The sequence below is a fragment of the Danio rerio genome, chromosome 10, assembly GCF_049306965.1.
Source record: "Danio rerio strain Tuebingen ecotype United States chromosome 10, GRCz12tu, whole genome shotgun sequence".
Taxonomy (NCBI): Eukaryota; Metazoa; Chordata; class Actinopteri; order Cypriniformes; family Danionidae; genus Danio; species Danio rerio.
In genome coordinates this window covers 48,998,637-49,020,866 of record NC_133185.1, presented here as the reverse complement: position 1 = coordinate 49,020,866, position 22,230 = coordinate 48,998,637, and the positions used below count along the sequence as shown (strand labels likewise).

Sequence of the window (22,230 nt, the reverse complement as noted above, 5' to 3'; positions counted from 1 at the left end):
GGTTAGCACTGTCACCTCACAGGAAGAAGGTCACTGGTTCGAGTCCCGGCTGGGTCAGTTGGTGTTTCTGTGTGGAGTTTGCATGTTCTTGTTTGTGTTGGTTCATTCCGCTGTGGCGACCCCTGATGAATAAATGGACTAAGCTGAAGGAAAATCGAATGAAGGATTTTTATGCTATGGTAATACAACAACTACACTTCAACAATGACCCACTGTAGTTTTCTACAGGTATACCTGCTAAAAAAATCCAGTTTAAACTAGTCTAGGATGTTTGGCTGGTTTTAGCTGGTCATCCAGCCTGGTTTTAGAGGGGTTTTGGCCACTTCCGGGCTGGTTTCCAGGAAAGTGACTAGCTAAAACCATCTAAAACCAGCTTGAACATCCTGGTTTAAGCTGGACATAGCTGGTTTTGGCTGGGCTCCCAGCCTGGCTAGGCTGGTCAAGCTGGTTTGGTCATCTCCCCGCTGAAAAATCCAGCTTAATCCAGCATAATCTGGTTGGCTGGATTTAGCTGGTTGACCAGGCTGGTTTTAGAGGGGTTTTGGCCATTTCCAGGCTGAATTCCAGCTATTTCCAGCCTGTTCTTAGCTGGTCAGGCTGGGAGACGACCAGCTAAAACCAGCTGTGTCCAGCCTAAAGCAGGCTGGTCAAGCTGGTTTTAGCTGGTCATTTTCCAGCCTGACCAGCTAAGACCAGGCTGGAAATGGCTGGAAACCAGCCTGGAAATGGCCAAAACCCCTCTAAAACCAGCCTGGTCAACCAGCTAAAACCAGCTTAGGCTGGTTTAAGCTGGATTTTTTTAGCAGGGCTCCCAACCTGTCCAGCTAAAACCAGGCTGGAAATGCAGGAAACCAGCCTAGAAGTGGCCAAAACCTCTCTAAAACCAGGCTGGCCGACTAGCTAAAACCAGCCAACCAGCCTAGGCTGGTTTAAGCTGGATTTTTCAGCAGGATACAATACACCACAGTTACTGTATTAAAGGTTACTACAGAATCATTCCACTATAGTTAATACTACCCTGAAGCACTCATTAACAAAGAGTTGTAATACACTTTACTAGTACTTAGCATTATTAGGCTACTGTTTTTATCAAATGGTGTTTACATTTTGCATTTGTTCACGTCGGGCCGCCATATTGGAATGTAGACAGAACGTAAAGCCGCCAAATCAAACTAAACTCGCATATTGTGCTGATTATATCTGCTAAATTGATCAATTGTCATGTTTTTGGATGTAGTAGGCTAGTAATCGCTTGCTATATTATTTCTAGGTCTTTCTATTTGATGTGACGTTATTCTTCTAACAATAGCTGTACAGTTTGTATCCTAAGTTGTAAAGTAACTTTATACTACTAACGTTCGTCAATTCATAAGCGGTAAGATGTAGTAAATAATGTAACGTACTAAAATTTACCGTGGTGAAACCCAAAAGTAACGTTATATGGTGTTTTTTCATGTGTGTAGATGTCCGTGATTGTGCTTCATCATCGCAAAGTTTCACTTCCGTTCGAAGGAAATGTCTTTTCCTCTCCGTCCTCTTTGCATTCCTGCAGACGGGCCGTTTAAGGACCACGAACACAAGGAGCCGCTTGTTTCTGCACACCAGAGACGCTTCAGATTTTCCACTCCTCTTCCCAGACTCAAGCGCAGCAGATGTTCGCTCCCAAGAGCTGTAAGTGAACCACTAACCTAGTTTCCCTCCGCTGGTCAGGGATAAACCTGGATCTCTTCAGCTCACTAGTGAAGTGGAAAACGCACATGAAGAAACACTAGCGTATTTTATAGAACTGTACTGTAGTGATTTTGAGCAATGCTATAGTGGTGTATTATAGTTTTTACAACTTTTATTGAATGCTACAGCATGTGAGCTGATAAAATATTAATAAATATTGTAGTATACTTTAGTATTTTACTACAGGTAAACTGTGGTGTATGGTATATTGTAGAAAAGTCATTATATTGCTGTGGTTGTTGTGTTACCATAGTATCTATAGAATAATCACAATAGATTAATTGAAGTATCATACTGTAGTAATAACTATAGTCAACTAATAACTATAGTCTAAAGTATACAGGTATACTGTGGTGTATTGTAGTACAGAAAATGTTAATTGATTGGTTTGGGTACGATAGCAACTATAAAATCACCACAACTGATTAATTGAAATACAAATATTTTCATGTTTTGGCCTGTAGTATAGTAATGTGTTGTTTTATTAGTTCTAGTTCTTTCTATATGGTGCATACAAAGTATTTAGGCTACCATGATACAGTAGAGCTACCACAGTTTACTTTTGTAGTCTAATTTTCAAAGTATACTACTACAGTTTATCAATATCAATATAGCCGTAAAATGTAGTTTATAATTTATAATATACTGTGGTGAATCCTAAAGTATACTATCGTGTCTTTTCTTATGTGTATGTCTATACTTGTTCTTTTATAGTGTTTTGAATGATACTATACTGTATCATATTGTAGTATTAACTATAGTCAACTAATAAATGCTGTAGTATACTTGAAGTATACAGGTTCTGAAGGTAAACTGAGGTGTATTGTAGTACAGAAAATGTTAAGTTATTGGTTGTTGTGGTACGATAGCAAATATAAAATCACCACAACTGATTAATTGAAATACAAATATTGTCATGTCTTGGCCTGTAGTATAGTAATCTGTTGTTTTATTAGTTCTAGTTCTTTTTATATGGCGTATACACAGTATTTAGGCTACCATGATACAGCTTCCACAGTTTACTTTTGTAGTCTAACTTGTAAAGTATACTACTACAGTTTATAAATTCATAATATAGCTGGAAAATGTAGTATAATATAATATACTGTGGTGAATCCTAAAGTATACTATTGTGTCTATTCTTATGTGTATGTCCATACTTGTGCTTTTATAGTGTTTTGAATGATACTATACTGTATCATACTGTAATATTAACTATAGTCAACTAATAAATGCTGTAGTATACTTGAAGTATACAGGTTCTGAAGGTAAACTGAGGTGTATTGTAGTACAGAAAATGTTAAGTTATTGGTTGTTGTGGTACGATAGCAACTATAAAATCACCACAACTGATTAATTGAAATACAAATATTGTCATGTCTTGGCCTGGCCTGTAGTATAGTAATGTGTTGTTTTATTAGTTCTAGTGCTTTCTATATGGCGTATACACAGTATTTAGGCTACCATGATACAGCTTCCACAGTTTACTTTTGTAGTCTAACTTGTAAAGAATACTACTACAGTTTATAAATTCATAATATAACTGTAAAATGTAGTATAATATAATATACTGTGGTGAATTCTAAAGGATACTATTGTGTCTTTTCGTATGTGTATGTCTATACTTGTGCTTTTATAGTGTTTTGAATGATACTATACTGTATCATACTGTAGTATTAACTATAGTCAACTAATATATGCTGTAGTATACTTGTAGTATACAGGTTCTGAAGTATACAGGTATACTGTGGTGTATTGTGGTACAGAAAATGTTAAGTGATTGGTTGTGGTACGATAGCAACTATAAAATCACCACAACTGATTAATTGAAATACAAATATTGTCATGTCTTGGCCTGTAGTATAGTAATGTGTTGTTTTATTAGTTCTAGTTCTTTCTAAATGGTGTATACAAAGTATTTAGGCTACCATGATGCAGTATAGCTAACACAGTTTACTTTTGTAGCCTAACTTGTAAAGTATACTACTACAGTTTCATTCATTCATTCATTTTCTTGTCGGCTTAGTCCCTTTATTAATCCGGGGTCGCCACAGCGGAATGAACCGCCAACTTATCCAGCAAGTTTTTACGCAGTGGATGCCCTTCCAGCCGCAACCCATCTCTGGGAAACTACTACAGTTTATCAATATCAATATAATGGAAAAATTCTAGTATGTAATATATAATATACTGTGGTGAATCCTAAAGTATACTATCGTGTCTTTTCGTATTTGTATGTCCATATTTATACTTCTTTAGTGTCTTGAATGATACTATACTGTATCATACTGTAGTATTAACTATATTCAACTAATAAATGCTGTAGTATACTTGTAGTATACAGGTTCTGAAGTATACAGGTATACTGTATAGCTTTACACTAACATTAATAAATAAAATTTTTTAACAAAAAAAAAAACACTTTAAATATTTAGATTTCTATAATTAACATTAAATATTTATACAAGAATCTGTTTATAAAAATCTAAATTTAAATTTATATTAAAAATAATAATAATTATATATATATATATATATATATATATATATATATATATATATATATATATATATATATATATATATATATATATATATATATATATATATATATAATACCCCCTAATAAGCACTGTGCTCTTTTAAAAATAATAATAATAATAATAATAATATATATATATATATATATATATATATATATATATATATATATATATATATATATATATATATATATATATATATATATATATATATATATATATACACATATATATATAATACCCCCTAATAAGCACTGTGCTCTTTTAAAAATAATAATAATATATATATTACACTGTGCTCTTTTTGACAGGTCTTAATAAGTCAAGTGTCTCCAGACGTGTTGTTTAGAGATGGAGTTGCTGATTTAGACATGGTCTTGACAGTGTGTGTGTGTGTGACAGGTGTTTCATGACAAGATTAACCTGAAGAAAATAACTAGCCTGTGTCAACTGTGCACCCTGTGAAGGGTTTAACCTGTAGTGTACACTTCAACACTTATTAAAGAGTCTCATGAGAAGATCTATGAGCATATGTCAAAGGTAGATGAGCAAAGAATGTCCTCACATGAAAAAATACACTGATTTTTGTCTTGTTTTTAGTTTAAATAGCCACAAATTCTTACATCAAGAAGCATTTACTGGATTAGTAAAAATATTGTTTTGCTTTCAGATATATTAACTTAAAATAAATTTAATGTAGTATTGTTTTCACTATGATTATTTATTATTTATATATGCTTGGACTGTGGGGGAAACCGGAGCACCCGGAGGCCACCGTGTCGCCTCATTCTTAATTCTATTTATTTATTTTTTCTAATTAAATTTATACATCCAAATTTTACACAAACTTTAAATTTGTTCATATTTTGCCCAATTTGGGTTGAAATATGGCATTTTTAGAATGTGTATTGAGAAAAAAACTTATTTGGAAGTTTTAATGATCTGCAGTTTTTCCTTCTAATAGTGAAATTATCCTTCAAAACACACATCACGCATCACGAAAACACTTCTGTCCTCTTTTACATAATGTCAAGGGTCTAAATATAGGAATGGAGGCCACTTTCATAACTGTAGGCCAGAAGCGGCGGGGCATGTTTCTAATTTCATTTTCACTCTGCATGTCAGGAATTGTCCGTCGGTGACTGAAGGGTCAGTCCTGACACCTGACTATAGCTGAGTCAGAGTAGCACAGGCCCTGTCCCTTTACACAGACCTGCTGCAATGCCATTGGTGGAGGAGTGACACAGCACTTCCTGATTGGCTGGAAACTGCATATCTATCTATCTATCTATCTATCTATCTATCTATCTATCTATCTATCTATCTATCTATCTATCTATCTATCTATCTATCTATCTATCTATCTATCTATCTATCTATCTATCTATCTATCTATCTATCTATCTATCTATCTATCATCCTTTCATACATCTATTCTTCTACTCATCCTTCCATCCATTCATCCATCTGACTACCACCCATCCATCCATTATCCATTCATCGTTCCTCCTTCAATCAGTCCGTCTGTCTGTCTATCCATCTATCTTTTATTACTCCAGTAATCCATTCATCCATCTATTCATAAATTCTCCTCCATCCATCCATCCATCCATCCATCCATCATTCCTCTTTTAATCCATCCATCCATCCATCTATCCACCATTCCCACTTTAATCCGCCCATCCATCATTCCTCTTTCAATCTATCCATTCATCCATCCACCATCCCTCTTTCAATATACCCTTCAATCCATCCATCATCCATCCTTAAATCCATCCATCTTTTATTCCTTCTTTAATCTGTCCACCCATCCATCCTACTTCCTTCAATCAGTCTATACATTTTTGTATCCATCCATCCATCCATCCATCCATCCATCTATCCATCCATATATCTATCCATCATTACTCCTTCAATCCTTCCATCCATCATCCATCCATCAGTCATTCCTCTTTCAATCCATCCATCCATCCATCCATCCATTATTCCTCATTCAATCCATCCATCCATCCATCCATCCATCCATCCATCCATCTATCATTCCTCCTTCAGTCCATCCATCCATCCATAATCTCTCCTTCAATACACCCTTAAATCCACCCATCAATCTATTATTCCTTCTTTAATCTGTCCATCCACCCATCATACTTCCTTCAATCAGTCCATCCATCCATCCATCATTACTCTTTAATCCATCCATCCATCCATCCATCCATCCATCCATCCATCCATCCATCCATCCATCCATTATTCCTCTTTCAATCCATTCATCCATCCATCATTCCTCCTTCAATCCTTTTATCCATCCATCCATCCATCCATCCATCTGTCATCCCTCCTTCAATCCATCCAACCATCATTACACCCATCAATTCGTCCGTCCATCCATTCATCCATCCATCCATCAATCATTCCTTCTTAAATCCGTCCATCCATCCATCCATCCATCATTCCTCTTTTAGTCTGTCAATCCATCCATCATTCCTCCTTCAATCAGTCTATACATTCATCCATCCATCACTCCATCCATCCACTCATTCTTTTTTTCAACCTTCATCCTTTTTTTCTTCCATCCATCCATCCATCCATCCATCCATCCATCCATCCATCCATCCATCCATTATTCCTCTTTCAATCCATTCATCCATCCATCATTCCTCCTTCAATCCTTTTATCCATCCATCCATCCATCCATCCATCTGTCATCCCTCCTTCAATCCATCCAACCATCATTACACCCATCAATTCGTCCGTCCATCCATTCATCCATCCATCCATCAATCATTCCTTCTTAAATCCGTCCATCCATCCATCCATCCATCCATCCATCCATCCATCCATCCATCCATCCATCCATCCATCCATCATTCCTCTTTTAGTCTGTCAATCCATCCATCATTCCTCCTTCAATCAGTCTATACATTCATCCATCCATCACTCCATCCATCCACTCATTCTTTTTTTCAACCTTCATCCTTTTTTTTTTCCATCCATCCATCCATCCATCCATCCATCCATCTTTTCTTTCACCCACCTTTCTATCTGTCATCCTTTTTCAATCCACCCATTCACCAATAAATCTATCCATCATTCATTCATCCATTCCTTTATTCGTCATTTCTTCCATCCATCCATCTATCCATCCATCCATCATTAATCTTTCCATACATCCATTCTTTTATTCAATCTTCCTTCCTTTCTTCCATTCATCCATCCTTCCACCTATCTGTTCTTCCATCTATCCGTCCACCCATCATTCATCCATTTTTCATTTCATCCACCTTTCCATCTGTCATCCTTCCTTCAATCTGCCCATTCATCAATAAATCCATCCATCTATCCACATCCCAAAATAACTCAATACATATCTGATACACCAACACACATTATTAAAATATATATTAATTCATTTGCTTTTCGGTTTAATCCCTATATCAATCTGGGGTCGCCACAGTGGAATGAACCACCAACTATTCCATCATATATTTTACACAGTGGATGCCCTTCCAGTCGCAACCCAACACTGGGAAACACCCTCTTTCTGACACATACACTACGGACAATTCAGCTCACTCACTTCACCTATAGCGCATGTCTTTGGACAGTGGGGGGAAACTGGAGCACAGCAATTCCAACTGACCCAGCCGGGGCTCGAACCAGTGACTTTCTTGCTGTGAGGTGATCGTGCTGCCCACTGCGCCACTGTGACGCCCATTAAAAATATTTATTTGTACATTTTGACATTTTAAATTCAGCATCTTTATTTGTGAATTAAACAAACCTCTCCAGCAACCACAGTGTTATCGATCTGCTTTGCTTTCTCATCTCAATCCCAATGATGAAGCATTATTCAACAGCATAATCACATGCAACACTAATTCTTTGTTTCTGGACTACGCTGACCTCAAACACACCATGCAAATGAGTCATGTTTGTGTGTAACACACGCAGTAACAGTGTGTGGACGTCTCATTCTCGCGGTTGTTGATATAAAAGCGGCCACTGTGCCACTGATAAACAAGAACTGGTTTGGACCGGCCTGCAGCAACCCAATAGCTCTGCGTGTGCGCTTACTTCTCCACATGCATACTTGGGAGTGTTGAAATATTTGATCAGAGCACACTGAGCCGGGGCGGTTCAGACGCAGATCTCTCCACTTACAGCACGGCCAGTTCAAGCCGGCTGCCATTGACTTTTACTGGAGCTTATTTTAACCTGATCCTTCCATTCAGACGCTGGATATAACTCCAGACGGACTGAACGCTGTATCCTCTGCTCCTTTGGATTTGACACAAAGAGTAGAGCTCGTACAAACAGTCCACAACAACATCCAAAATCTATCTATCTATCTATCTATCTATCTATCTATCTATCTATCTATCTATCTATCTATCTGTCTGTCTGTCTGTCTGTCTGTCTGTCTGTCTGTCTGTCTGTCTGTCTGTCTGTCTGTCTGTCTATCTATCTATCTATCTATCTATCTATCTATCTATCTATCTATCTATCATCATTCTGTTGTTCTATCTATCTATCTATCTATCTATCTATCTATCTATCTATCTGTCTGTCTGTCTGTCTGTCTGTCTGTCTGTCTGTCTGTCTGTCTGTCTGTCTGTCTGTCTGTCTGTCTGTCTGTCTGTCTGTCTGTCTGTCTATCTATCTATCTATCTATCTATCTATCATCATTCTGTTGTTCTATCTATCTATCTATCTATCTATCTATCTATCTATCTATCTATCTGTCTATCTGTCTGTCTGTCTGTCTGTCTGTCTGTCTGTCTGTCTGTCTGTCTGTCCTCCCTCAATCAGTCTTTATCCATCCATCCATCATTTCTCCTTCAATAAGTCTGTCCATCCATCCCTTCATCCCTCAATTTTTCCTTTCTTCCATCTTCCCATGTCATCTCTCATTTAATCCACCCATTGATCAGTAAATCCCTTCATCCATTTGTCCATCCATCCATCCATCCATCCATCCATCCATCCATCCATCCATCCATCCATCCATCCATCCATCCATTCTACCTTCTTTCACCTTTCCATCTATCCATCATCATTAATCCTTCCATATATCCATCCTTTGTTTATTCAAAGCATCCATTCTTCCACCACTCCATCCCTCCAATTTTTCTTTCACTCACCTTTCCATCCTTCCATCAATCCATCCATTTATTAATACATCCATCTATCCATCTTTCATGTCTATCCATCATTAATCCTTCCATACGTCTATGCTTTTATTCATCCCTCCTTTATTCCATTCATCCATTTCTCCACCCATCGATTTACCAATCCATCCATCCATCCATAAATTTATCCATGCATCCATCTATCCTTCCTTCCCTCCAACAATTTTTGCCTTTAGCCACTTGCCCATTTCTTATCCTTCCATCAATACATCCATTCATCAATACTTCCACCCGTCTTTTTTCTATTCATCCATTCACCCATCAATCAATCCATCCATCCATCCATCCATCCATCCATTCATCCATCCATCCATCCATCCATCCATCCTTCCTTTATTGCGTCCATTCATCCATCCTTTCACACATCTATCCATCCATCCATCCATCCATCCATCCATCCATCCTTCCTTTATTGCGTCCATTCATCCATCCTTTCACACATCTATCCATCCATCCATCCATCCATCCATCCACCCATCTTTCAATATACTTTTATTTATCCTTCCTTCGTTCCATTCTTACTTTCATCCATCCATCCATCCATCCATCCATCTTTTATCTTTCCATTCTTCCATCAGAAATAATCCCTCAACCCATCCACACTTTACTCATCATTCCTTCCCTCCGTCTATTTATACATCCATCATTAAAGCTTTAAAAAATCTATCATTTTATTCATCCTTCTTTTATTCCATTCATCCATCCTTCCTAAATCCATGTTTATCCATTCATCCTTCCTTTCAGTTTTTGCTTTCAACCACCTGTCAGTCTGCTATCCATCCATCCATCCATCCATCCATCTAGTCATCTATCCATCCATCCATCTTTTATCATTCAATACATCCATATTTTTGTTCATTCTTTCTTTCACTCATCCATCTACTGCCCATCTGTCCATCCATCCATCCATCCATCCATCCATCCATCCATCCATCCATCCATCCATCCATCATTAATCCTTCTATATATCTATATTTTTATTGACCTTCCTCCCCTCTATCCATCCAACATTAATTATTCAATACATCCATACTTTTATTTACCCTTCCCTAATTTCTTCCACTTATTTATCTTTTACCCATCTGTCCATCCATCCTTCCTTTAATACATCCATACTTTTATTCATCCTCCAATCCATCCATCCATCCATCCATCTATCCATAATTAATCTTTCTATATATCTATACTTTTATTCTTTCTTCCTTCCTTTCTTGTGTCCATCCATTCATCCATCCCTGTATATATATATAATTTATCCAGATTAGACAATGTATTTGCTCAGCATTTGATTTATGACCTAAATATCACCCATTACAGTGTCAATGCATCCCTCTGAAGACCTGAGCTTTCCAGAGTTTATAAAAAAAATGAAAACTAGAGATGAAACCCAGTATATAATTACAGCAAATCCCCACTGACACGTACATGATGATTGCCATGCAGTGGTGTTGTTTCTTCAGCATCTGTATTTGCGGAGTCAGAGATCAGATGTCCACCGCATGGCTCGGCATTACCATCAGACTAAACATACAGCGCTCATACAGTAATCCAGACATCTGTCATATCCCAGAGAGCTGCGGCTTCAGATCCATTTCAGAGTTCGCAAACTGCCATCAATCACAGCAGAGAGCCGACGACAGCCTGTGGTTTGGCTGCAGAGCAGATCAACTCTTCCAATCCTGCTTTCAAATGCCTTTTAGCACGTGTCCTATATGTGAACGAGGAGCTCGGGTCATGTCCTTCATGCTTAAGATAAATTAAACTTAAATAGTTAGCACATCAGTTGGAATGCCCTTCAAGCCGCAACTCAGTACTGGGAAACACCCATACACGCTCTTTCACACACACATTCATACACTACGGCCAGTTTAGGTCATCAATTTCCCTGTATTGCATGTGTTCGGACTGTGGGGGAGCACCCGGAGGAAACCCCTGCCAACACGGGGAGAACATGCAAACTCCTGGATGTGTTTTGAGCAATGAAAATTCATCACAGCAAATCATCAGTAATCAAACCCAGCATCGTTGTCAGATCAGACAACCACCACCCTTTTAATTTTAGATGCGTGTAGGTGAAGAGGAAGTCAACTGTGTAGGGTGTAAGGGAACGGAAAGCTTCTTTAACCACACCTCTGTGAGAACAGAGCCCACGGAGGTGTGACGGACGCTTGAATACAGGCTGGATTTACAGTTGCACCAGTTTGTGAGATGTTTCACTTTGGTATGACCCGTCTCAGGACACGGCAAACACGGGATCTGCCAGACAGGACGGTCACTGAGTTTGCAATTGTTGAGGCTGATGTGACCTGTAAAGATGTCGGTAACACTTTACAATATCAGTACATGAATAATGATGTACTTATATCTAAACTAAACATGACTTTATTAAGATCTAATGGTAATTTAAACTATGTGCTAATCAAGAACCAACTTTAACTACAACATGAGTTCATGTGTGAATAATGGCTACCTTAATTACTTGTTAGTTCATGTTTGCTAACTAATGGCTTAATTAATATTTAAAGCTAAAAGTATTTCGCTGTATGAGAAAGATTGATTTAGCACATTGCTAAGATGTTTTGCTTAACTCCATATGTTTCTAGCACAATTTAGCAACGCTAACATGTTTTGCTTAACTCTGCTATGTTTCTAGCACAATTTAGCAAATTATTAACATGTTTTGCTTAACTCCACTATATTTATAGCATGATTTAGCACAGTGTTAACATGTTTTCCTTAAATCTACTATGTTTCTAGCATGATTTAGCACATGCTAACTGGTTTTGCTCAACTCTGCTATGTTTCTAGCATAATTTAGCACAGTGCTAGCATGTTTTGCTTAAGTCCACTCTGTTTCTAGTACGATTTAGCAGTGCTAACATGTTTTGCTTAACTCCGCTATGATTCTTGCACAATTTAGCAAATTATTAACATGTTTTGCTTAACTCCACTATATTTATAGCATGATTTGTTACAGTCCTAACATGTTTTGCTTAACTCTACTATGTTTCTAGCACGATTTAGCACATGCTAACTTGTTATGTGTAACTCAACTATATTTCTAGCATGATTAACACAGTGCTAACGTGTTTTGCTTAAGTCCACTCTGTTTCTAGCATGATTTAGCAGTGGTAACATTTTTTGCTTAACTTCACTATGTTTATTGCACAATTTAGCACATTGCTAAGATATTTTACTAACCTCCACTATATTTGTAGCATGATTTAGCACTGTGCTAACATGTTTTGCTTAACTCTACTATGTGTTTGTTTAGCTTGATTTAGGACACTGCTTACATGCTTTGATTAATGTTCATCACTATGTTTGTAGCTTGGTTTTAACACATTGCTAACACATTTTGCTTAGCTCCACTATGTTTCTAGCATGGCTTAGCACAATGCTAATAGTGCTAGCATGCTTTGCCTCTATGTTTATAGCATGATTTAGAACAGTGTTAACAAGTTTTGCTTCACTTCACTGTTTCTAGCAAAAATTAGCACATTGTTACGATGTTTTGCTTAACTCCACTATATTTAAAGCATGATTTAGCACAGTGCTAACATGTTTTGCTTAACTCTACTTTGTTTCTAGCATGACTTAGAACACTGCTTATTTGTTTTGCTTAACTCCACTGTGTTTCTAGCATGATTTAACACACCGCTAACACATTTTGCTTAACTTCACTATGTTTCTAGCATAATTTACCACAGTGGTGACATGTTTTGCTAATTTATAGCATGTTTTAGCATGGTTTAGCATGATTTATAAAACTGCTAACATGTTTTGCTCATTTCTAGCATGTTTTAGCATGAATTTGCACACAATTTAGAGCACTGCTAACATATTTGGCTTATTATCTAACACGTCTAGCATGATGTACAGTAGCACACTACTTACATGTTTTGCAAATTTCTAGTACATTTCTAGCATTATTTTGCTCATTTCTAGATTTAGCACACTGTTAACATGTTTGTTTCTCATTTCTAGCATGTTGTAGCATGATTTAAAACGCTGCTGATATGTTTTTCTTATTTTTAGCATGTTTTAGCATGAATTAGCATACAGCTAACACGTGTTTCTAGTTTTTGGCATGTTTTAGTCTGATTTAACACAATGTTGACATGTTGTGCTCTTTTCTAGCATGTTTTACCATGATTTACAACACTGTTAACATGTTTTTCTCATTTCTAGCATGTTTTAATCAGATTTAGCACACCTGTAACATACTTTGCTAATTTCAAGCATGTTTTAGCATGCTTTAGCACAATGCTAACATGTTTTGCTCACTTTTAGCACGTTTTAGCAAAATTTAACACACTGCTAACAAGTTGTGCTCATTTTTTAGTATGTTTTAGCATGATTTAGCACACTGCTAACATGTTTTTCTCATTTCTAGCATGTTTTAACCAGATTTAGCACACTGGTAACATGCTTTGCTATTTTCTGTCATGTTTTAGCATTATTTTGTTAGCATTATTTTAGCACACTGTTAACATTTCTTGCTCATGTCTAGCATGTTTTAACATGATTTAACACACTGCTAACAATTTTTTAGCTTTTTTAGCATGTTTTAGCACACCGCTAACACATGTTTTTAGCAGAATTGTTTAGGACATTGTAGAATGATTTCTCATTTCTGTCATGCTTTAGCATGATTTAGCAGATTGCTAACCTGTTTTGCTCATTTCTTGTACGTTTGTGCATGATTTAACCCTGCTGACATGTTTTAGACATGTATGTGGTCTGATTCTAATATCAGAAAGATATTTAAAAATATACATGTATATTTATCATCCTTTAATGTTATTAACTTAATCAGAATGTAAATAAACCCAATTTTGTTTATTCATATATTTATTGTGATATAAAGATATATAAAGACATATAAAGATTTGAGCAAAATTATATTATTATGTCAAAACTCAACTGAATACAATAAAGCAAATCAAAATGATGAATGATTATGTCACATTTTCAGAACTGAGCCACAGTAAAAATAAATGAGGATGTGATTATAATTGGTCATGAAAAGATCTGCTATAACAGATTACAGAGGATTACAGATCTTTCTGCAGTTCTTGGAAATGTACGTGACTCTTGAGCCAGCCTTTTGATTTAGGCCGAAAACAGGTCAAAAATAGTAATGTGTGCTTTCTTTGTTTGGCTGGGTTGTACAAGAGATTTAAAACGAATATATATGAACACACACCTGTTCAAAGTGTTATTTGGGAACATATTTATCAAGATTTTATTCTGTAGGATGCATTATATTGATTAAAAATCATAGCGAATTCATTCATAATATTAAAAATATGATTTATGTACCTATAAATGCTGTGTCAACTCCTTAAAAAACAATTTAACATTTATAATAATGACAATTGTTTCTTGATCATTAAATCATCACATTAGAATGTTTCTGAAGGCTCATTTGACACTAAAGACTGGAGTAATTATGCTGAAAATCCAGGAATGAATTACATTTTACAGTATAATCCCGCGGCATGGTGGCTCAGTGGTTAGCACTGTAGCTTCACAGCAAGAAGGTTGCTGGTTCGAGCCTCGGCTCAGTTGGCGTTTCTGTGTGGAGTTTGCATGTTCTCCCTGCGTTCGTGTGAGTTTCCTACAAGTGCTCCGGTTTACCCTACAGCCCAAAGACATGTGGTACAGGTGAATTGGATAGGCCAAATTGTCTGTAGTGTATGAGTGTGTGTGACTGAGTGTGTGTGGATGTTTCCCAGAGATGGGTTGCTGCTGGAAGGGCATCTGCTGCGTAAAGACGTGCTGGATAAGTTGGCGGTTCATTCCGCTGTGGCGTCCCCGGATTAATAAAGGGACTAAGCCGACAAGAAAATGAATGAATGAATGAAGTATATTTTCGCGGCATGGTGGCTCAGTGGTTAGCACTGTAGCCTCACAGCAAGAAGGTCACTGGTTTGAGTCCTGGCTGGACCTCTTGGCATTTCTGTGTGGAATTTACATGTTGGAATAGTTGGCGGTTCATTCCGCTGTGGCGACCCCTGATAAATAAGAGACTAAGCCAATGATTATTATACTTCCATTAAAACAACGGTTTCGAATTGTAATACTATTACACAATTTTTGCTTTATTTTTGATTAAATAAATGAAACATTGAGGAGCATTCGTGCCCAGGTAAGCCATTTTAATCATAGCAATTTTTATCATAGTTCTGGTACATCAGAAGTTAAATAAGTGACTTTTATTGACATTTTTAATAGTTATAGTTTAATAGAAGTGATATATTGCCTTTGTTAGTGTTGTACATTACAGTACAAAAACCTGGTAATAAATAAAAGCTGGTACTTTACCTTTTTCTCTTACTTTCTCCTATTATTTCTCTATATTAATTCTCTATATTATTTCAAAATGTTGTTTCAAGGTACTAAAAACTCAGTAAAAGTCACTTTTACAAAAGTAAACAAGACATAAAAACGTGTGTGTGTGTGTGTGTGTGTGTATACATACAGTTGCAGTCAAAATTATATGCCCTACTGTGTATTTAGTTTTTTCCCAATTTTGACAGTATTTCCTATAATTTTTTTTTTGGGCTAGAATAAAAGCAGTTTTTAATAGTTTTAAAGGCATTTTAAGGTCAATATTATTAGCCCCTTTAAGCAATATTTGTTTTGGATTGTCTCCAGAACAAACCACTGTTATACAATGACTCGCCTAATTACCCTAACTTTACCCTAATTACCCTAGTGAAGCCTTTAAATGACACTTTAAGCTGAATACTAGTGTCTTGAAGAATATCTAGTCTAATATTATTTACTGTCATCATGACAAAGAGAAAATAAATCAGTTATTAGAAATGAGTTATTAAACTATTATGATTAGAAATGTGCTGAGTAAAATCTTCTCTATTAAACTGCACTTGGGAAATATTTTAAAACAATTAAAGTTTCACAGGAGGGTGAATAGTTTAGTCTTTAACTGTATCTAAAAAGCGCGCTGGTTTTAGCTGGATTTTCCCGAGTGAGTTCCAGTATCTCAACACAGATAGTGAGAAAAAACAACATCTCTCCCGATGCATGCGCTCATATCTTCAAGCAGGAAATGACTCGGGTCGGCAGCACATGTCTGAAGAACAAACTCTGTGTCTTAGATATGATTCAGCTCCTCTCAAAAAACAGCTTCGTTCACACGGCGGTGTTGCATGCAAACAGAGACGCCAGTGACGCACTTCACCGAGACAATGATCTGCACACTGCCAAAGAGGAATCAGTGTGAAAATACTGCTGTTGGCCACATAGGAAAGAGCAGACGAACCAAAGACTCAAGTGCGGTGTTGACTTTTAAGCACATGTTTAAGGCATAAAGAGTCCTTACTTTAGATTAGGTCCCATAACTGCAGGAAGCTGTGTTAATAAAGCATGTATTATACCACTACCATAAGCCTGAACAGTAAACTATATCAATGTTGATTTGAATAATTTATTAATCATTTACTTATTCTGAATTATCCTAAAAACCATCCACTACTCATAAATGCTTTGTAAATAATGCACTACGTACTTTACTAATGAAAAATGTGTCAATAACAATGTAAACCTTTCCCAACGTAGTGTGATTTAATTGAGGATGTAGGGTTTCTGAGGCTTTGATTTGACTCCATCAGGCTTGTGATGCTGCTGAACTGTTGCTGGTGTGGATAATCTTCTTTGATAATCTCTGATTTTATGCACCTCTGTGTGCGTCACGAGCACAGATGTAAATCTTGACCCTGCTGCTGTCTATTAGCTGCACATTTGACCCGCACACTGATGCAGAAATCTCCTGGAGATGTTGATGCTTTCTGCAAAACGGCTCTGCATGATTGAGGTGCAGCGGGTGTTAAAGGGACAGTTCACCCAAAAATTCTGCCATCATTTACTCGCCATTTATGTTTTCAAAAACATTTTTGAGCTTCTTTCTTCTGTTGAAAACAAGATAAGATATTTCTTTAAATTTATAAAGGTTTGGATTAACCTGAGGGTGAATTAATAATGAGTACATTTTCATTTTTGGCTGAACTGTCCCTTTAAAGGAAACATTTAAAGGGTCAGTTCACCCAAAAATGAATATTTAAATTATCTCAAGTTAAATAAACTCTGTTTAACAAAAACCTGGCTAAAAACAGACAATTTCATAACTGTTACCGAGTCTAAACCAGAAGGATATCATTATAAACATGAGCCTCATCTTAATGGTAAAGGTGGAGGTGTTAGTAAAATATAAGTAAAATTAGAGTGCGTTCACACCTGTGAATGGATTCAGTTGTTCCGAAACAGAGATTAAAATTGTTACATTGTTACTCTTTGCTCTTGGAGCGGTTCGCTTTCACACTGCAAAGTTTCTAATCGAACCAAAAGAGCTAAAACAAGTCACGTGCGAGCAAACTCTCCTTACATTGGTCAGAGTGTCAGGGTTTATCTTGCAGCGTCCCGCTCAGCTGTCAGGAGAGGTGGTGGTTTGGTGGTGATTGACAGGGTGCGCGCGCGTGACGTGTCTGAGGAGAGATGCGGTGGGGAGGGGTGAGAAGGGTGCGCGACGATTACCGGGAGATCATCACTCGTTTGCGGGCATCCGGAGACTCGCGAAACTTCCCGCCCTACTCATAATTCTCTCTTCATATAGCCGTAAGCCTATTACATATCCATAAAACACTGTGATATAACCGCGCTCGGATCGGATCGCTTTCTCACTGCAATCGAACCGCTCCAGGGTTCGTTTCAATCGAGCCGAGACCACCTCATTCAAGCGATCTCGGAGCGATTACTTTGGAGCGGAACAGAGCGCGATTGCCCTGTTTACATATGCCAAACGAACCGCGCTAACTGGGCAAACGAGACACGTTCCGAAACAAAAGTGCAGGTGTGAAAGCACCCTTAAATGTGTTTAATAGAAACCTTGTTAATACCAGACAATTACATAACCTTAAATGAGTTTGCACCTGAAGGATATTATTAGAAACATGAGCCTCATCTTAAAGGTAAATTTGGAGGTGCTGCTACAATATATAGTTCAAGTTAGATGAACTGTTTAACAGAAACCTGTCTAAAACCAGATAATTACATAACTTTAAAGAAGTCTACTCCTGAGGCCAACCCAGGCTCATTGTGGAAGTTGTAGCCTCGCAAACTTTTCTGGAGGCCATGAATCCGCGAGAGGCCGCTGTACTGCGCTTTTTCACATCTGGAACGCGTCTCGGGAGTGCGCGCTGTTCTCGCGCGAAAAGCCGCCGGAGGCCACTGTTGAGTGACCGTCTGGCCGACTGACTGAATGACTGAACAATCGACTGGGCGGCCGGCCAATCGGACGACCCAGCCACCCTCCTCCTCCTCCTCCTTCCCTAAACCCAAGTGACTATTTACAAAAGTCGTCCAGAAAAGCAAAAGCCCTTGTCCGATTTTGACCACGTTTTCGGATTTCGCCGCATTCTCGCCCTGTCACGATCTGTCGCGGTCTCCAGAAACATCCACAGGGGCTACGTTTTCAGAATGAGCTTGGGTTGCCAGTGATCAGTGGTCTGGCTTTAAATACGATTGCATCCCGTAAAAATAAAATGTACATCAGATGCCTATTTCTCTTTTTGGATATGTTTAAGGCTTCGAACTGAGATGAAAATGAAAATCCCCTTGATCTTCTGACATGTATGAACTCATAGTGTTATAAAAACATCCTTTACGTGTACAACTCGAAACGTAAACATACTGAATTATATTGTAAACTTACTGTATATTGAAGGCAGTACCAAAGGTTCTGGAATGCTCTACTATATGATAATCTAATAGGGTGGATAAGCTCCGCCTCCACATAAAATCGACGTCCACTTCTACTGCACTGCACGTTTAGGTCTGTAAATATGCTGAACTGTCAGCCAATTAGAGCAGTGGGCGTTTACTTCTAAGTCTACAATCAGGCACACCCATTTAAACAGAGCATTCTGATGAGGCTCAAAAATAGACTATGGCTGCGTCGGAAACCGCATACTTCCATACTATATAGTATGTAAAATCAGTATGCGAGTCGAGTAGTATGTCCAAATTCATAAGCTGCGTCCCAAATGGCACACTATACACTATGCACTCATGCACTATGTACTTATGCACTTACACACTCAACAGGATAGTATATGTATGTAGTGTCGTCCCAAATGGCACACTAATGGTTTTTTACTAAGCGGAAATTCAAACCGTTTCCCTGATGACGTTTGACGGTTGCCAAATAAGTGAAATAAACGACCGAATTATTAAATAATACCTGCCGTGAGTATAACCGCATTCACCATCGGGAGGCGCTATAATCACTCTCGTAGGAGAATTTTGCTTTCACCATAAAATAAATAAAGTTATTCAACATGTGCGTCCGATAGCTCCGCCCCTTCCGCTACGTAAGCAAACCTGCGGTCGTTGAGTGCGTGAAGTGTCCATCATTACACACTTCGTTTTAGCGGCTGAATGAGTGCATCATCCGGGTTATTAAAGTACACTTATTATTTTTAGAGTTTTCCGTCTGAACGCACTACTTACACTATTCATAACACAAAATGGCGTAGAATAGTGCATAAGTATGCGATTTGGGACGCAGCTATAGAATTCGAAAATCAGTATGCGAGAAGTACCGGGATGACTTACTACTTCCGGTGAGATTCTGAACTGCGCATCCCATGCACGCTGCGCTATCCCATGATCCCCCGCGAGCGAATTCGTAAATTGGAGTAAAGCGACGCAGTTGACACAGGTAGGTCACGTGACCATGACAAAATGGCGGATGTAGTACGTCCGAATTCCATTAAATTTTCACATTCATACTGTATAGAACGTACTTATAGAGTAGTACGTTTAAATTCAAATGCAGTACTCCTGAGTAGTAGGCGGTTTCGGATGCAGCCAATTACTTCTATAGTATGTTTTGTTTTTAATGTACAGATCTTGCAATATCTAACATTATAAGACGACTTCTGAGTAGGCAAGGCAAATGTTTTTGTTTTGTACTGCATGTGTACTTGCAAGTGTTCTGTTAATGTACTGTTAACTTAGAGTGCATCAACAGAACACTTGCAGTAGAACACTGGAAAACTAATACACTAAATGGACACCTGCAAGCACCCTAGCTTGTTGCTTTCTAGTGTTATTCTGCAAGAGTACTTGAGAGTGTTCTAAACACATGTGCATTGAGTTTAATTAAAGAGCTGCTACATTATTAGAGCTCAAATCAATGTTTTGTGTGTGATTTGAGTCTAATTTTGTGGCAGGAAGCCATGTAGTAAGCTGCATAATGTACATCCAGCCGGTCAATATTACAGAATAAAGTCCTTCAGTCTTCTACAACAGCTATATCATGCTATAATAGTCCCCTTGATGTGCATTATCCCCTAAACATTCAATCAGAGATATTCTGTGGGCACAAATGTGAGGAGTTCAGAGTGTTGATTGTTATCCGGTGAGAGTGCCTGATAAGATCTGGCTGGAGCCGGTTTGTTGAACCTGTTCTACTGTGTGTGTGTGTGTGTGTGTGTGTGTGTGTGTGTGTGTGTGTGTGTGTTCATACAGGTGTGTGTGTGAAGCTGCAGTCGTCCCGCGTGGCTGACAGCACGTAACACCTGCGGTACAGCATGTTCCCTCATTCAGCAGCTGCTTTCAGTTTCTCTGTGTGTGTTTACGTCTGTAGTGCTGAGATCTGCAGTGCAGGACTCCTGCTTTATATTACTGGGGTCATGAACTACTCCTCAGCTGATTATATTGTGCTGTTATTATGTCTAAATGAGCACTATTAATTAATTTCTACTTGCACTAACAACGCTTGCAGGGGTGCTTGCAAATGTTCTGTTAGTATCAACTCATTGTGGATACGTACTCAGAGCTATATTGCTGGAGACATCGAAATACATCTCCTCACAAATTTTGTGTTTGCAAGTCCACCAGAGGGCGCTGTATATGCTTTCTGATGATCAGAAATTCTTCTCGCTTGTCCTCTTTTTGCGTAAATCCACCAGAGGGTGCAATAAGCACCTAAGTCGACCAGGCCAGCTTGCTGTCGACTGACTGACTGACCCATACACCCACTTCCCTAAACCCAACCGATAGTGTTTTCAACAACCCAGGCTCATTCTGGAAATGTAGCCCCGCGGATGTTTCTGGAGACCGCGAAATACATCCCGGGAGGTACATATTTGTGCAGATTTTGTTTTCGCGAATCCGTGAGAGGCCGCTGTGCGTGCTTTTTGACGTCTCGAATGTCTCTTGCGTAAAAAGCCGCCAGAGGCCGCTGTTAAGTGACCATCTGTCCGACTGACTAAATGAATGACTGAACAATTGACAGGGCGACCCAGCCACCCTCCTCCTTCTTCCCTAAACCCAAGCAACGAGTTACGAAAGCCGCGCGGAAAAAGAAAAGCCCTCGTCCAATTTTGACCGTGTTTTCGGATTTTACCGCTTTCTCGCCCCGTTACGAACTCGTTCGCTTTATTTTTTGGACTCTGTTTTTTGTCTTACCTGATTTCTGGAACCGCTTCCCAGACTCAAACCCGGTCGTCGAACGCAACCGGCTCCTCCTCCTTCGGGCCTCCGCTCCGTCGTTGTAACACGACGAGTTAACCGTACAAAATGGTTGCAGCGGGAAAGCCCTCCACACGGAGGAGGTGAGCCGTCAGCCGGGGATGAGAAGAGGAACGCTGTCACACCGCCCCGTAGCGTTCGCTTAAAAATCTAAATGCGGCCATACGTACCTCCAGCCACATAAACTGCGGTTTAAGAAACGTCCG

The 22,230-nt window shown here is 38.4% G+C and overlaps 1 protein-coding gene across 4 annotated transcripts in view; it reads left to right on the top strand.

The window, feature by feature from the left end:
• Nucleotides 1-1,540: 1,540 nt before the first annotated feature.
• Nucleotides 1,541-22,230, top strand: part of cetn3 (centrin 3) — a 47,238-nt gene continuing 26,548 nt past the window's right edge. For 2 of the 4 annotated variants that reach the window (XM_073913977.1, XM_073913975.1), the window contains exons 1-2: nucleotides 1,541-1,671; nucleotides 21,020-21,074. The gene's annotated coding sequence lies outside the window, so the exon portion shown is untranslated. The remainder of the gene's footprint in view (nucleotides 1,672-21,019; nucleotides 21,075-22,230) is intronic. The other 2 variants (XM_073913976.1, XM_073913974.1) reach the window with 1 other exon arrangement.